The sequence below is a fragment of the Odocoileus virginianus genome, chromosome 7 (assembly GCF_023699985.2).
Source record: "Odocoileus virginianus isolate 20LAN1187 ecotype Illinois chromosome 7, Ovbor_1.2, whole genome shotgun sequence".
Lineage (NCBI taxonomy): Eukaryota > Metazoa > Chordata > Mammalia > Artiodactyla > Cervidae > Odocoileus > Odocoileus virginianus.
The window spans coordinates 68,709,927-68,726,125 of record NC_069680.1 but is presented as its reverse complement, the minus strand read 5'-3'; the positions used below and the strand labels follow the sequence as shown (position 1 = coordinate 68,726,125).

General features: G+C 44.3%; 1 long non-coding RNA gene across 1 annotated transcript; it reads right to left on the bottom strand.

Annotated features, from left to right (window-relative positions):
- Nucleotides 1-587: 587 nt before the first annotated feature.
- LOC110127754 (uncharacterized) lies at nt 588-16,103 on the bottom strand. Its single transcript, XR_002310917.2, has 5 exons — nt 15,673-16,103; nt 13,789-14,033; nt 12,276-12,418; nt 11,914-12,150; nt 588-4,934 (listed from the first exon to the last, which is right to left on the bottom strand). It is a non-coding gene; the product is annotated as an uncharacterized lncRNA (long non-coding RNA).
- Between the last annotated feature and the right edge of the window lie 96 nt (nt 16,104-16,199).

Genomic DNA, 16,199 nt, shown 5'->3' with positions numbered 1-16,199 from the left:
CATAGACAGCAGCCAACCAGGCTGCGCCGTCCCTGGGATTCTCCAGGCAAGAACACTGGAGTGGGTTGCCATTTCCTTCTCCAATGCAAGAAAGTGAAAAGTGAAAGTGAAGTCACTCAGTCGTGTCCGACTCTTAGCGACCCCATGGACTGCAGTCCACCAGGCTCCTCCATCCATGGGATTTTCCAGGCAAGAGCACTGGAGTGGGGTGCCATTGCCTTCTCCCTGGCAAAGCTACTACTACTACAGATAAAGCTATATTACAGGTTAGATCACATCCCAAATGAAAAACATTGAAGGAAACAATCTACCACATGTGTGTATGCTAGTCACTCAGCTGTGTCCAACTCTTTGCGACCCCGTGGACTGTAGCTCACCAGGCTCCTCTGTCCATTGGATTTTCCAGGCAAAAATACTGGAGTGGGTTGCCATTCCCTTCTCCAGGGGATCTTCCCAACCCAGGGATCGAACCCAGGTCTCCTGCATTGCAGGCAGATTCCTTACCCTCTGAGCTACCACGGAAGCTAGTCTACCATTAAATCCTTTTAATAGTTTTGTTTTTATATACAAAGATATTAACAGGAGTAGAGTCTCTGGCTTCCCTCGTAGTCCAGTGTTTAAGAATCTGCCTTGCAATACAGGAGACACAGGTTCAATCCCTGATCCAGCAAGATCCCTACATGCCATGGGGCAACTAAGGCCGTGTGCCACAACTACTGAGCCTACACTTTTGAGCCCAAGAGCCGCAACTACTGAGCCCATGTGCCCAAGAGCCCATTCTCCACAACAAGAGAAGCCCCTGCAACTGCAGTGAGAAGGCTATGCACCACAACTAAAAAGCCCTCGCTCTCCACAACTAGAGAAAAAGTCCACACGCAGCAATGAAGACCCAGCACGGCCAAAAATAAATAAAAAGGATTAGAGCCTCAAAGAACTTTTTAGGGAATCAATCTCTGCTGTCTTCAGACATACAAGTGCTCCCGGGAGGAAAGGGGGACGTCACCCCTGCCTCAGAGGCAAGTTTTACATGAAATCTGGTCTTGCTGGCTAACCACCAGATGTGTTAGAATCGCCATATCACTCTCTGCTGCTTCAAAACATCCCTTTGAATTGGCATCTAGAAGGAAAATATGTTTTCCATCTGAACATGAGTCTAACCAGGAACTGGTTAGAGAGGCCTCCTCTGAAACCGCTGAAGCTTGGGCCTTGTAAAGACTGCAATGATGCTTTCTGATTTCTCGTCGTAAGGAGTTAATTAAGAGGTGGAGTGGGAAGGCCAGCTCAGGAGTCAGAGCCAGGGAGCTGAGTGGGAGGGTTGATGTGGCTAGGAAGCAACATCTAAGGTCAAGTCAGTGGCACTGAGGGCTTCTGGGGGTACCCGACCCCTCGCCTGAGAGGGTACATGTGCTATTTTTCTATAATCACTGTGGCAAAAATAGATCCAAATCCTTGTCAACTGTAACTATCCCCAGGAGTACCACTTCTGGTGTGAAGACACTGGCAGAACAGGTGGAGCAGGTAGGGAAATGGACATTGGCCTTCAGGGCCTATGAAACCAGGCATTTTTTAAACAGTATCAGGGTGGCGGTTAAGAGGCCAGGGGAACTAGTGAGGGCTGGGCAGCAGAAAGGACTGTGTCTAGGAATGGGGCGAAGCTGAATCATCCCTGTGACTCTTGGGTGGAGGGAGGGGATTGCCTCCTAAAATGTAGCAAGGAGAACTCAGCCTTCTTCATTTAAAAGTTCTAAAATAGAGGTTTTTTTCCCTGGATCCAGGGATGAGTTAGTTAATCATTATCTGGGATCCAAAAAGACTCAACAGACAGCCTGGGGCCTCCAGGAACTGTTCTCTGGGGAAAGTGGGGGGCACGGGTGGATACAGTACCAAAGAGCTCAAAGGCACTAAGGAAAATGGATGGAGTAAATAAGACTGGAAGAAAGGAGCCGCTGCCACCTAACTAGCCACGTAGCCTTGAGCAAACCTTTTACCTCTTGAACTTGGGTTTCTTCATGAGGCAGTTGAACTTGAGATTTACATTAAGATTTCAGCTTTAAAATTCCATGAAATTCCAGAAGCACTATTGGTTAGTGAAACAATTAACTGGGAATAGTGAGTTTCCTGTCACTGGAAGTATTCAAGAAGAATGAGGATAGCCACTTGTCCAGTATGCCATGCCAAGAATTTCTATATTAGTTAAGAAGTTAAGATTTGATTTTGAGTAGTAAAAACAACAGAAATAGGGACTTCCTTGATGGTCCAATGGTTAAGAATCTGCCTTGCAATGCAGGGGACATAGGTTAGATCCCTGGTTAGGGAACTAAGATCCCAAATGAGGCAGAGCAACTAAGCCCGCATGCGACAACTACTGAGCCCATGCATTCTGGAGTGCAAGCAACACAACCAGACAGCCCGAGGGCTGCAACTGCTGAAACTACATATCACAACTAGAGAGTCTAAGTGCCACAGCTGAGACTTGACATGGCCAAATATACATAAATAAGTTTCAAAAAATTATTTTAAAGATCAAATAATAGTTAACATTGATTGAATGTACAATATGTGCCCAGCACTATTTCTAGTCATTTATACACATCTCATCTGATTCTCTCAAAAACTCCCAAAAGGACACAGTTGCTATTAACATCCTCATTTGACACTCAGGTCAGAGACAGCAAGTTACCAGAGATCTCTCATCTAGAAAGAGGCAGAACTGAGAGCCTAGAAACCATGATTCTCTGACTCACCCAGCTCTTAACCATCACCCAGTTCTGCGTACAGCCCCTGATGCAGCCAGGATGGGCATGCCTTCCTCTGGCCTGGGCTCTGGGTACAAGGTGATGTGACTGCCTCCAACTACATCTTCCTCCAAAGTGAACAACTGAGTGTGGAATGCAGACAGCCAGTATGCCAACAAGGTTGCTTTCCTAAGTCTTGTGATGTGAGCAGGAAGGAGCTGCCATCACTGGAGTTCCTTCCACCCACCACTTCATTTGGCAGAAGAGGACCCTAGCACCTAGAGAGGGTGAGCTAACTACCCAAGCACACACAGCAAAGAGCAGCAGAGCTGGGAAACAGCTGCCTTGAGGCCTAACTTCCAGGCCAGTTCTCAACATTGTTTTGTTTTGTTTTTCAGCTTAACTAATACATGTATAACATAAGAGCTGTGAATTGAGATTATTCAGCATCTTAGTTAGAACTATAGCCCAGGAGACAGCCCCTCAGACTGCTTTGAAGAACTGCTCTGAAAACGTATGTGATTTTGGAGGAGTATGTGCAATCAGGCACACATCTCTGCAGAAGGTTGCTATCAGTCACAAGGATCAGATATCTCAGCTAATGATTTTAGTGCTTTTCTAAGCATGGGCTGATACAAGAATTTGGGTTCATAAAAATTTCTCCTGAAAATATCTAACTATCTGAGGGCCTGTTCTGTCAGTTTTCCCAGAGCACAGAGTGCCTCATTCTTGAGCTTCACCCTGAATTCTTTCCAGAGAAAGAATTTTATGTCAGTATACGTATATACGTGCTATATGTCAATAACTGAAGTGGCATTTAGTGACTTGAGTCTTGTAGAAACGGGTGACAAGCAACATTCCTTAATTGGAGAGTTAATTCCTATGACCATGGTAGCTCACATATGTCCCTTGGTTTTCAGATCCAACATATACACATTTTTTTCTGATGAACCACAACAAATTAGAGATCCACATGAGTAGCAATTATTTAAATTCTCTGCCTCTCCTAAAAATTCAAATCTAACCTTGCCCCACACAACGGAATTTACCTCTTATTGATCCTGAATCGGTATTTCTGCCCCATCAAGCAAATTTCTTCACTAACATTGACCCAAAAGTACATATGCCCATCTACTAATCTTTGTCCAGGCCATCAGCTCAGCAGATTTCTCTCCAGGAGCCTCTCTTCTTTATCAGGGCAAACTGAAAATTCAGGCTCAAGTAGTCACCCTGAGCAGAAAGCAATCATTGGAACATCTGTTTTCAAACTAAATTTATACCTCAGTCAGAAACATGAAACTTCAGTCCCCCATTTAAGCTTCAGCACAACACACAAAAATTTCAATATATTTTAGATTTACAAAGGAATAAAATTTGCAGACTGGTTGGAACAGTTTAGAATTCTCCACTCATCTATTCTTTGGTCCTAGGGAACAGAGCTAAAGCAGAATTATTCCAGAGATAAAATGTCAACACTTGCATATACCTTCTTTTTTCTCTTCCTTCCTCTTGTTTCATTTCTGTTCTGGTTTTGTTCCTTCTTGGTCAAGTTCAGTGATGTTCAAATTTTGGTTGCAAAAATTAATTTAACTATGATTTTTTTTAAAGGTTTTTCAAGGCCTAGGTAAGTGTAGGTAAGTGTCACATGCTAGTTTGGGGATCAACTCTTAGTAAAATGCACTTTTCATATCCAGAGGCATAATCCACAGTGAGGGACAGGCTTTGGAGTCCACTGTGACCTTGGGTAGGTTTCTTATCTGTTCTCAGTCCCATTCATAAAAGGAGGGCAGTGAAGGTGGAATTAGTGGGTCCTGGGCTGTTCCATCCTGCTCTCTGGCATGCACTCCCTGTGCCTCTTCAGCCTCAGCTGCAGTTAGGATTGTCCTCAGCATCATTTCCTCAGTCAGCATCGTGGCCACCTCTGCCAGGTCCTTCACATGCAGGATCTGTGACCTATGCTGGGGCCCAGAACTCTGCCCTCTCCTTTCTCAAGGACCACGGAGCTCTCAGAGTTTGGGAGACAGGGCCCAGCCCCTTTTCTCCCTTAACAGTACATTTTCTACATGGTCTCCCCAACTGGGTGTCGTATACTCACCTCTGGTCCCTCCCAGCCTTGCTTTCTCATCTACTTCTCATCTGGCTGCTAACCTCCCAGCTGGACTTGGGCAAGGCCCCTTCTCTGGGCCTCAGTTTTCTTTCCTGGAAAAGAAGGAGTGGTGCTGCAACAGGAGTTGTTACTGCCATTACAAAGATATCCCATGCTTGCTGTGACACATCAAATCATTCAACAATGAGAAATGTCTAACACAAAGTTCCCAGTTAATTAGTACCCTCACTCTCTTCCTAATTCCTGTGTATAACAGTGATTGCACCTTTAGCAGCCGACTGTCCATTTTTTCTAGATATCAGTTATATAGAGAGTGACATGTATAACATAGTGTATAATATACATGCATACAGATTCACAGATTTACTTCTGGGCCCCAGCATAGGACACAGATCCTGAGTGTGAAGGACCTGGCAGAGGTGGCCACGATGCTGACTGAGGAAATGATGCTGAGGACAATCCTAACTGCAGCTGAGACTGAAAAGGCACAGGGAATGAGTGCCAGAGAGCAGGCTGGAACAGCCCAGGACCCACTAATTCCACCTTCACTGCCCTCATTTTATGAATGGGACTGAGAACACATAAGAAACCTACCCAAGGTCACAGTGGACTCCAAAGCCTGTTCCTCACTGTGGATTATGCCTCTGGATATGAAAAGTGCATTTTACTAAGAGTTGATCATGATGAGATCGTATTCTGCACATTTTTCTGCAAATTGCTTTCTTTATTCAACAGTAAATCTTGCAGGTAATTCCATGCTGGCATACATAGATAGTATCCACTCATTTAATTCATTTACTTACAGTTTTATTGACATACAGCACTGTGTAAGTTTAAGGTGCACAGCATAATGATTTGACTTATATATACATCATGAAATGATTATTGCAATAAGTTTAGCAGACATCTATCATCTCATAGATTCAAAATTAATAGAGAAAAATTCTTCCTTAATGAGAACTCATAGAATTTACTCTTTGAACAACTTTCATACAATATATAACATACAGCAGTGTTAATGTGTTAACTATATTTATCATTTTGTACATTACAACCTTAGTACTTATTTATCTTATAATTGAGAGTTTGTGCATTTTGACGGCCTTCATCCAGTTCCCCCTCTGACCACCCACACATCTGATCTCTTTTTTTATGAGTTTGTGTGATTGGATTTTTCAAAATATCATTGACTACAACACTGTCTTAGTTCCTGTTACTCAACTTAGTGATTTGATGTGTCTATACATTTCAAAATGATCACCATGATAAGACTAGTTGTCATCTGTCACCATGCAAAGATATGACATAATTGACTCTAATTCCCTACTCTATACATTTCATATCTGTCACTCATTTATTTTCCAACTGGAAGCTTGTACTTAATCTCTCTCACCTATTTTTTCTTCTCCCAACTTCCATCCCCTCTGGTAACCATCTTTTTGCTCTCTGTATCTATAATTCTGCTTCTATTTTGCTATGTTTGTTCATTTGTTTTTAGATTCCACATATATGTGAAATTATACAGTATATGTCTTTCTCTAACTTCTTTCACTAAGCATAATACCATCCAGGTAGACCATGTTGTCACAATGACAAAATTTCATTCTTTCTATGACTAATATTCCATTTTGTGTGCATATATATATATATACACACATCATCATCTATTAGTCGACACTTAGGTTGCTTTCTGGGCTCCCCTTGTGGCTTAGCTGGTAAAGAATCACCTGCAATGTAGGAGACTTGGGTTAAATCCCTGAGTTGGGAAGATCCCCTGGAGAAGGGAACAGCTACCCACTCCAGTATTCTGGCCTGGAGAATTCCATGGACTGTATAGTCCATGGGGTCACAAAGAGTCGGACATGACTGAGCAACTTTCACTTAGAATTAGATTGCTTTCATATCTTGGCCATTGTAAATAATGCTGTAATGAATGCAGGGATACATATGTTTTTGTTTTCTTTGGATAACTACCCAGGAGTGGAATTGCTGGATCATATGGTAATTATAATTTTTAATATTTTGAGGAATCTCTATACTGTTTTCCACAGTGGCTAAAAATTCAATGCAATCCTTATCAAAATGCCAAGAACATTTTTCACAGAACTAGAACAAATCTAAAATTTGTACAGAAACACAAAAGGCCCTGAATAGCCAAAATAACCTTGAGAAAGAAGAACAAAGCTGAAGGTAATATGCTCCATGATTTCAAATTATACTACAAAGCTATAGTAATCAAAACAGTGTGGGGTGGAACAAAAACAAACACACAGATCAAGGGAACTTAATAGAGCCTAGAAATGAATCCAAACAATCTATGCTGAAGGAGGCAAGAATATACAATGAGGGAAAAAAACCTCATTAACATGATGTTAGGAAAACCAAACAGCTACATGCAGAAGAATCAAACTGGACTACTCTCTCAAACCATGCTCAAAAATGAATTCAAATGGATTAAAGAATTAAATGTAAGACCTGAAACTATAACACTTCTAGAAGAAAACAGGCAATAATCTTTTTGACATCCATATTGGTAATATCCTTTTTCGATATGTCTCAGGCAAAATAAATAAAAATGAACAAATGGGACTATATCAAACTAAAAAGCTTTTGCACAGTGAAGGAGACTATCAACAAAATGAAAAGGCCACCTACCAACTGTGCAGTGCTTAGTCGCTCAGTCGTGTCCAACTCTTTGTGACCCCATGGACTGTAGCCTGCCAGGCTCCTCCGGCCATGGGGATTCTCCAGGCAAGAATACTGGAGTGGGTTGCCATGACCTCCTCCAGGGGATCTTCCCAACCCAGGGATTGAACCCAGGTCTCCTGAATTGAAAGTTGATTCTTTACTGTCTGAGCCACCAGGGAAGCCCATGCCAACTGGGAGTAGATATTTGCAAATGATATATCTGATATATATGTATTTTTTTACTTGTGTGTGTGTATACAATGCCTTTTTAAAAAATTATTATTTATTTATTTTTGGCTGCACTGGGTCTTCACTGCTTTAGGCAGACTTTCTCTAGTTTGGCAAGTGGGGGCTATTCTTTGTTGTGGTACTCAGGTTTCTCATTGTGGTGGTTTCTCTTGTTGCAGAGCACAGGCTATAGACGCATGGGCTTCAGTAGTTGCAGCTCTCAGATTCTAAGGCATGCAGGCTTCAGTAGTTGTGACTCACAGGTTCTAGAGCACAAGCTAGGCAACTGTGGTTCATGGGCTTAGTTGTTCCACCGCATGTGGAATCTTCCCAGACCAGGGATTGAACATGTGTCTCCTGAACTGGCAGGCAGATTCCTATCCACTGCGCCACCAAGAAGGTCCTTGATAAGATGCTAATATCCAAAATATATAAAGAACTCATACAACTCAACAGTAAAAACAAACAAAAAACAAAACAACTGATTTTAAAATGGGCATATCTAGACAGACATTTTTCCAGAGAAGACATACAGACAGTCAATAGACACATGAAAAGATGTTTAACATTACTAATCATCAGGGAAATGCAAATCAGATTTGGGGTGGGGGATGCCACACCATGTGGTAAAGAATCCACCTGCAATGCAGGAACCACAGGAAATATAGATTAGATCCCTGCATCAGGAAGATCCCCTGAAGGAGGGCACAGCAACCCACTCCAGTATTCTTACTGGAGAATCCCATGGACAGAGGAGCCTGGTGTGCTACAGTCCATAAGATTGCAAATAGTGAACACACTTCAGTTGGACACGACTGAAGCAACTTAGTGCACATGCATGTACCATGCCTAACTTCTGTGACCAAGGATCAAAACTGTGCCCCCTACAACGGAAGTGTGGAGTCTTAACCACTGGATCACCAGGGAAGTCCAAGAGAAATGCAAATCAAACCATACTGAGATACCATCTTGCACGTGTCAGAATGAGTGAAAGTCACTTAGTCGTGTCCAACTCTTTGCCACCCCCATGGACTGTATAGTCCATGGAATTCTCCAGGCCAGAATACTGGAATGGGTAGCCTTTCCCTTCTCTAGATCTTCCCAACCCAGGGATTGAACCCAAGTCTCCCAAATTGCAGGCAGATTCTTTACCAGGTGAGTCACAGGAAAGCCCAAGAATACTGGAGTGGGTAGCCTACCCCTTCTCCAGGGGCTCTTCCTGACCCAGGAATCAAACTGGGGTCTCCTGCATTGCAGGCAGATTCTTTCCAAGTGAGCTATCAGGGAAGCCCACGTGTCAGAAAGGCTATCATCAAAAATGGAGAAAAGGGAAATTTGTTCACTTTAATTTCTCCTTAGTACACCATATGCCTTCTGTGTACTTGTGTTTCATTATCTAAGTGAAATTGTAAAGTTAGAGTATACACATTCAGAATTGTTGTGGAAACTGGCAAATGCACCTCCACGAAAGCTGTACAAATTTACATTCCCACCAACCGTCTATGAGGCTTATATCATGGAAAGGGAAAGCCATCAGAAGAACCAAATTTGAGGAGACAGGTCAGTTTTAGGCCCATCCGAGCCTGAAAAGATAATCCTCAGCCCAGGGGCACTGGGAGAAATCCTCCCTCCACCAGGTTAAGAGCAGGTATAATAGTGACCTCCCCACAAGATACTCATGTACTAGAAAAGGGAAGGCAGCAATTCTGCAATGGAGAAGCCTGACAGACCTCACCTTTACCACATCGTCTTTCAAGGTTAACACCACCAGCAATGAGACAGAGCAATATCCTGCATGACTTCCGATGTGCCTTACTACAAAGTGAAAATCACTCAGTCGTGTCCCACTCTTTGTGACCCCATGGACTACACATTCCATGGGATTCCCCAGGCCAGAATACTGGAGTGGGTAGCCTTCCCTTCTCCAGGGGATCTTCCCAACCCAGGGATCAACCCAGGTCTCCCACACTGCAGACAGATTCTTTACCAGTTGAGCCACAAGGGAAGCCCAACGCTGGGGTGGGTAGCATATCCCTTCTCCAGCAGATATTCCTAACCCAGGAATTGAACCAGAGTCTCCTGCATTGCAGGCAGATCCTTTACCAGCTGAGGCACAAGGAAGCCCAACACAGCATCACTCGTATGAGATTCTCACCAAAAATGCGTGACCTCAAAGTCTTCATGAAAAACACAAGTTGAGGGACATTCTACAGAATAATTAGCCAATATTCTTCAGAAGTGTCAAGGTTATGAAGGACAAAAATAACTAGCCAAAACTCTTAAAAACTGTCAAAATTATGAGAGATTAAAAAAAAAAGACTGAGGAGCTGTTCTAGATTAAAGGAGCCTAAAGAGATACGACAACTGAGTCAATGTGGGGTCCTGGACTGCATCCTGTGCCAGAAAAAGAACATTAGTGAGACAACCAGCAACATCTGAATAAAGTCTGTAGCTTATGCTGCATCCCACCCCCAAGGCCACAGATGCAAGGCCTTGCACCAAGGCCACAGAGGTGGAGTCCAGAACCAAGGTCACCTCCGAAGCTGCATCCCTTTGTAACCATTGCCAAAAGTCCCTGATCATCACTAACAAGCTTCCTGACTCCCAGTCAGGCAAAGATGCCCACTCCAGTAAACACTCTATAGCACCCCAACCAATCACCTAACGCCAACTTTTCAGCTGGAATTTTCTCTGAGGCTATAAACATTAGCTATTAACCCACGAAAATTGTCAATTCTCCCTAGTGTGTCAAGAGGTCAGCCCGCTGTGCTCACAGTGCCCATATTATCTCAGCTCTTTGTTCTTAATAAACTCATTCCCTTCTGAAACGCTCTGTCTGGAAATTCTTTTCCAACCTGTGCTCTGACTGCCCCAGCAGCTTATTTAATGGTATTGTGTTAATGTTAACTTCCTCACTTTGATAATTCTACTGTAGTTTATAAGATGTTAATATTTGGGGAAGCTGGTGACGAATATCTGAGAACTCACTGTATAGTTTTTTTAAGTTTACACTTATTTCAAAAGAAAAACTTTTTAAAAAAGAAGGGGGTTAGCATGATTGAGTCATCCTTAAGCCAAAAACCCTGCCAGCACCTCTGCCTACACCATAAAGGGTGACTCTCCTAGAGTGTCATTCAAGGCCCTCAATAAGCTGGCTAAACATTCCCCAGATTTATGGCTCCCCTTCTCCTGTCACCTATCTACACCCCACCAATTTCCATGGCACACAGTACATACTGCTTAGAAAAACCCTACTTGGCGGGCAGAGTTGGGGAGGGAGGTTCAGAAGAGAGGGGATATATGTATACATGTAGCTGATTCACTTTGTGGTACAGCAGAAACACAGCGCTGTATAGCAATTGTCCAATTAAAAAGAAAGAGAAAAGAAGAACCCTCCTCATGTTCAAAGGCCTCCTTGATGAGGCCTTAACTCTGCACCTACTTCAGGAAGCAGAGTTAGCTGCTGGCCCTTGCTTGGTCTACAATTGACTTTCCTGACTCCCTGTGTAATAGGGAAGAGCAAATCTGACTCCATATTGGATCTGTTTCTTTTACTTTTACCTCTGTATTCCATTGCTTTTTCTATAAGCTAATCACTAAAAGGATGTTGTCTATACCTTTAAGTAGAGGTCCCCAACCCCTGTTAAGAACCGGGCTGCATGGCAGGAGGTAGGGGACACATGAATTAGCCAAGCGCCTGCTGCTCCCCACTGATCCCCATTGCTGGCTCAAGTTACTGCCTGAATCACCCCCTTCATTGCTCACATTTAGGTCTGAACCAACACTCACCATACAGCCTGCCCCAAGCATCTCTCCCCACCCCCCACCACTAATCTCCGTGGAAAAACAGTCTTCCACGAAACTGGTCCCTAATGCCAAAAAGGTTTGGGACCACCATCTTAAAGTATATATAATAGCCCATCTCTGAGAACCCTACCTCACATGCCTGAGCACTAAGCTAAAATATTTTTGTTTAAACTCACAGGAAACATCCTGACCAGGCCCATCTGTGACTGGCTTCTGGAAAGAAGAAATTAACACAACCCTTCCAGAGTCTGGCCAGAGTCAGGAAATATTTGCAACAACTTAGTTCCTTTTTCACTTGACACCCTGGCCTTCCCTTCTTTGTTCCATAAAAGAAACTAGAATCCAAACCTGGGCAAGATGGTTCTTTGGGAAACTAGTCCACCATCTTCTCAGCCTGTAGCTTTCCGAATACAGTCAATATTCTTTGCCCCAACAACTCTACTCTCGACTTACTGGCCTGGCCTGCCCTGCTACGAGCAGTTTGAGCTCAGGCTTGGTAACATCTGAAGACCCTGAACTTCATCTGAGGGCCTCTGCCAGCCTGTGCATTGCTCGCATCTTTTCCACCCTCAGCAAACTCCCAACCTGCAGATAAATAAGGTGAGGAAACAACAGTGACCAGCCCAGAAAAGCTTCTCAGAAGCAGGCAAGGCAATTCTCATTCCTTACTGTTACCCCCTCTTTGCTGGTGAGGCCGTTAGGTGACTTACCTAAGGCTACGCAACCAATAAGGGCAGAGTCAGTGGTTGAACTCCTCTTCTGATGGATTCTAACTCCAAAATGCTTTGAATAGTCAGCCAACTGATTTGACCTTGGACCTTTACTGCAGTGTTTGCACCTGGACAAATGTCTCCTGGAATACAAATAAATATAAATACAATGGAATACAAATAACACTATGAAAATAACTGCATCTTGCAATTGGGGCAAATCAAAAACAAGATGCAAAAAGACTATAAACCCAATGGCCTTTTAGGAGGTGTCAGAAACAAAAGCAGGATACAGTGCGTGAGCCCTGCCTGCAGCAGCACCGAGAGGGTGGGCACACGACCTAAGCCACTCTTCTAATTCAACCTACGATCCGCCCCTCCCCTCACCCCATTTAAAGGACCAGCTCCCCCTCCCTCAGGGAGCAAGCAAGGACACCTGCTACTTGTTTTCACTCCCTTCTGCTGCAGCACAAGTGTTAGTCCGAGCAAAGCTTTGCCTGCATTTCTCATCTGGCCTCTTTATCACTTTCTGCTGATTAAAGTGTCCAAGAACCCACATCAGTACACAGATGTCCTTAGTTTATATTTTTTATCCCAGCTCCAGTCTTGAAGAGCGAAATGAGATCATTGCCCCCAGAGAACACTGATAACAAGGTTCTCACAGAGCTGGGGGAAATGCCAGACGGCTCCCTACCCGCCAGGCCCACAGGACCCTGGAGTCATAAATGAACACATTGTTGGGAAATGTCTATCACTTTGACAATGGACTGAATTGACGCTGAGCAATGTGAATCTGCGTAAAAGATATCTCTAACTAAGCAGGTGGGATACCTTTAAGCTGGTTTCCTCCACTTTTAAATGTGGATTCATCACACTTCAAAAAACACCAGGTGGGAAGCTGCCCTTACCAACCTCTGGGATAACCACAGAACGCCGCGCTTACAGTACCAGCCGGGATGAACGAAGAAACAAGAACACAGTGCTTGGAATGGTACTTGACATAAAGTCGGAATCAATGAATGTCAGCACCAGTGAGTGTCGGCATCTAGGACTACAATTACTGATGGTATACTGGTTAACGTTAGGCCTGTACACAGCAGATTTCCTTACCTTCCTACATCTTCCCCTATCTGGGAGGATTTGGGACTGTTTGTCAGAAAGGGGATAGAGTTTTAAACAAAAATAAAACACAAAAGATTTCTTAAATCACCTTGTTAGGTCCCCTGCACCTTCTATCCCCTACAGAGGCATCTATACCCACACTCCACTGGTTCATTCTCTCCGCATGTAACTTGTGTGGCCATGGGCTAGCAACCCTGCTCCATCTGTGTGGAGGAGGGGTGGCCTGGCCCCCGCAGGGCTGAGACCTTTCTGGAACCAGTCTTGTCTGCCCAGAGACAAGAAGACAAGGAGGCTTTTGTGGACTCTGACCCTCCCAGCCACTGAGCCCCTTCGAGCTTGGCAGTCCCTCTCCTCCCCTCCACCTCCAGAGAGATGGCCAGCTCCCACTTACCATTTGCCTTGGCCCCTTGCCTTTGGGTGTGGGCTGGGGGAGAAAGCCCTGCCAGATGCCCCCTACCCCCTTTTATCGCCACGGTAGGCCAGCCTGGGAGGCCACATACATCCTGCAGTATTGCCAATGGGTGCACGGGTATCCTGGGAGCAAGTCTCCACATTTCTGTGTGACCTTAGGCCACCCCCTGACTTCTCTGAGCGTCACACTCCGAGTGAGGGTTCAACTGTGGATCTTGGTGGTAACTGCCAGGGCGGAAGCATGAGAGGAAAAGATGACTTCGCACGTTACAGCACTTTAACTATGCAGGCAGTTATGGGTCGTCTTTCCCTAACTTAAGAACTTGCCACTCTGAGCCTCCAAAGACCCAATTTGCCCTCTTCTACCTCCACCTCCCTCCAGATTTCCTCACTACCTAGTTACTCTCCTGGAGCCTGATAATGCTTCAGAGTGTGAATTTTAGAATCAGGTCCACCTGCCTTCCAACCTGGGATCTGCAGTTTTCTGATCTAATCAAATATATCTTCTCTGAAAATATATGGTTTTCACTGAGTCAATGATGCCATCCAAACATCCCATCCTCTGCCGCCCCTTCTCCTCTTGTCCTCAATCTTTCCCAGCATCAGGGTTTTTCCCAATGAGTTGGCTCTTCACATCAGGTGGCCGAAGTACTGAAGCTTTAGCTTCAGCATCAGTCCTTCCATTGAATATTCAGGGTTGATTTCCTTTAGGATTGACTGGTTTGATCTCCTTGCTGATATTAATATATCAGATTAATAATCAGAATACATAAAGGAAAGAGGGAAAATAGAAAAAAAAATATTTGAATAGGCAAACAAAAGTCAACTTCACTCATAAAAAATAACAAGGTAATTTTTTGCATCATCAAACTGTCAAAATATTAAAAGATAAATATCCAGTGTGCAAGAATGTACAGGGCTGCCAGTAGGACAACTTCAGGTCTCCCCACTGCAGAAGTATTTTATGTAAATGGCGCCACCTGCAGCACAATTCCAATACAGACTGCACTGTAACTGTGTGCCTTGGAGCCCTGCTCTCAGTGGCTCGCCCCTCCTTTGGGCTTAGGGAAAATCTCTGGCATATCCAAGAAGAGGCCAGCTTGGCTAGATTCCAGTCCAGTTCCCTCAGCTTGGTAGACTCTTCCAGTTCCTTGTCTATGTGGTTCCTAATATAAATTCAGACACAAATGTGTATACATGGAACTGAATAACATATGGAAAGTGAAAGTCTCTCAGTCCTGTACAACTCTTTGCAATCCCATGGACTATACCGTCCATAGGATTCTCCAGGCCAGAATACTGCAGTGGGTAGACGCTCCCTTCTCCAGGAGATCTTCCTAACCCAGGGATCGAATCCAGGTCTCCCACATTGCACACTGGTTCTTTACCAGCTGAGCCATCAGGGAAGCCTATATTTGGGGATTTTTACTTTCATGCTTTTATTTTCATGTTCATCTCATCAAATTTTAGAGATCATTCTATGTTAGTACACCTAAATCTGAGACAGGCTGGGACTGTCTCAGGGACTGAGACAGGCTGACCCTTTGCTCCGGTCCTTGATCCTGGACAAACTGTTTTCTCCAGCAAGAAAATACAAAGAAACTACAGGGGACTAAAAATAACTGTGCGGTTGTACAAACTAGGAACAACAAGATACAAAAAGACCAAAAACCCAACTGCCACTTCTGAGGGGTCAGAAACAAAAGCAGGGTCCTATGCATCATTAGTGCGCCCAGCACCACCAAGAGGGTGGGCAGACCACCTAAACACACCCCTCCAGCCCAGGCAGGATCCACCCCAACCCTGGAGCCATTTAGGAACCAGCTCACCCCCTCCCCCAGGGAGCAAGCAAGGGCACCCATACCTGTAATCTGGCGTGCTTAGGTAAGAGATCCAAAGCCTTGCCTGATCTGGCTTTGTATCAATTTCTTTTTTAAGTTTATTTGGTTGCCATCATATGGGATCTTCCATTGCAGCAAAGGGACTCTCTACTTGTGGCGCTCCGGCTCAGCAGCAGTGGCATCTAGGCTTAGTTGCTCCCCAGCGTGTGGGATCTTAGTTCCCTGAACAGGGATCAAACTCAAGTTCCCTTCATCGCAAGGTGGATTCTTAACCACCAGACCACCAGGGAAGCCCCCATCAATTTCTATTTAAGAACCCGGGTCAATAACAAATCCACTATAGTCCTTTGGAAAGTTATCTTTTAACAATACTGTTACTCCTTTAGAAGGAGAAAATTTCAGTGGAACGCAGACCATTTCTGAGCCTCCCTCTCAGATCGACACTGTCTGATGTCATCAGAGCTGATTACTCCGTGAAGTTAGGGATTCAGATCCTGTGCCAGAGGCGTGGGTGGCACTTCTGGAAACTGCAGCCTGCCGGTCTGTGAAA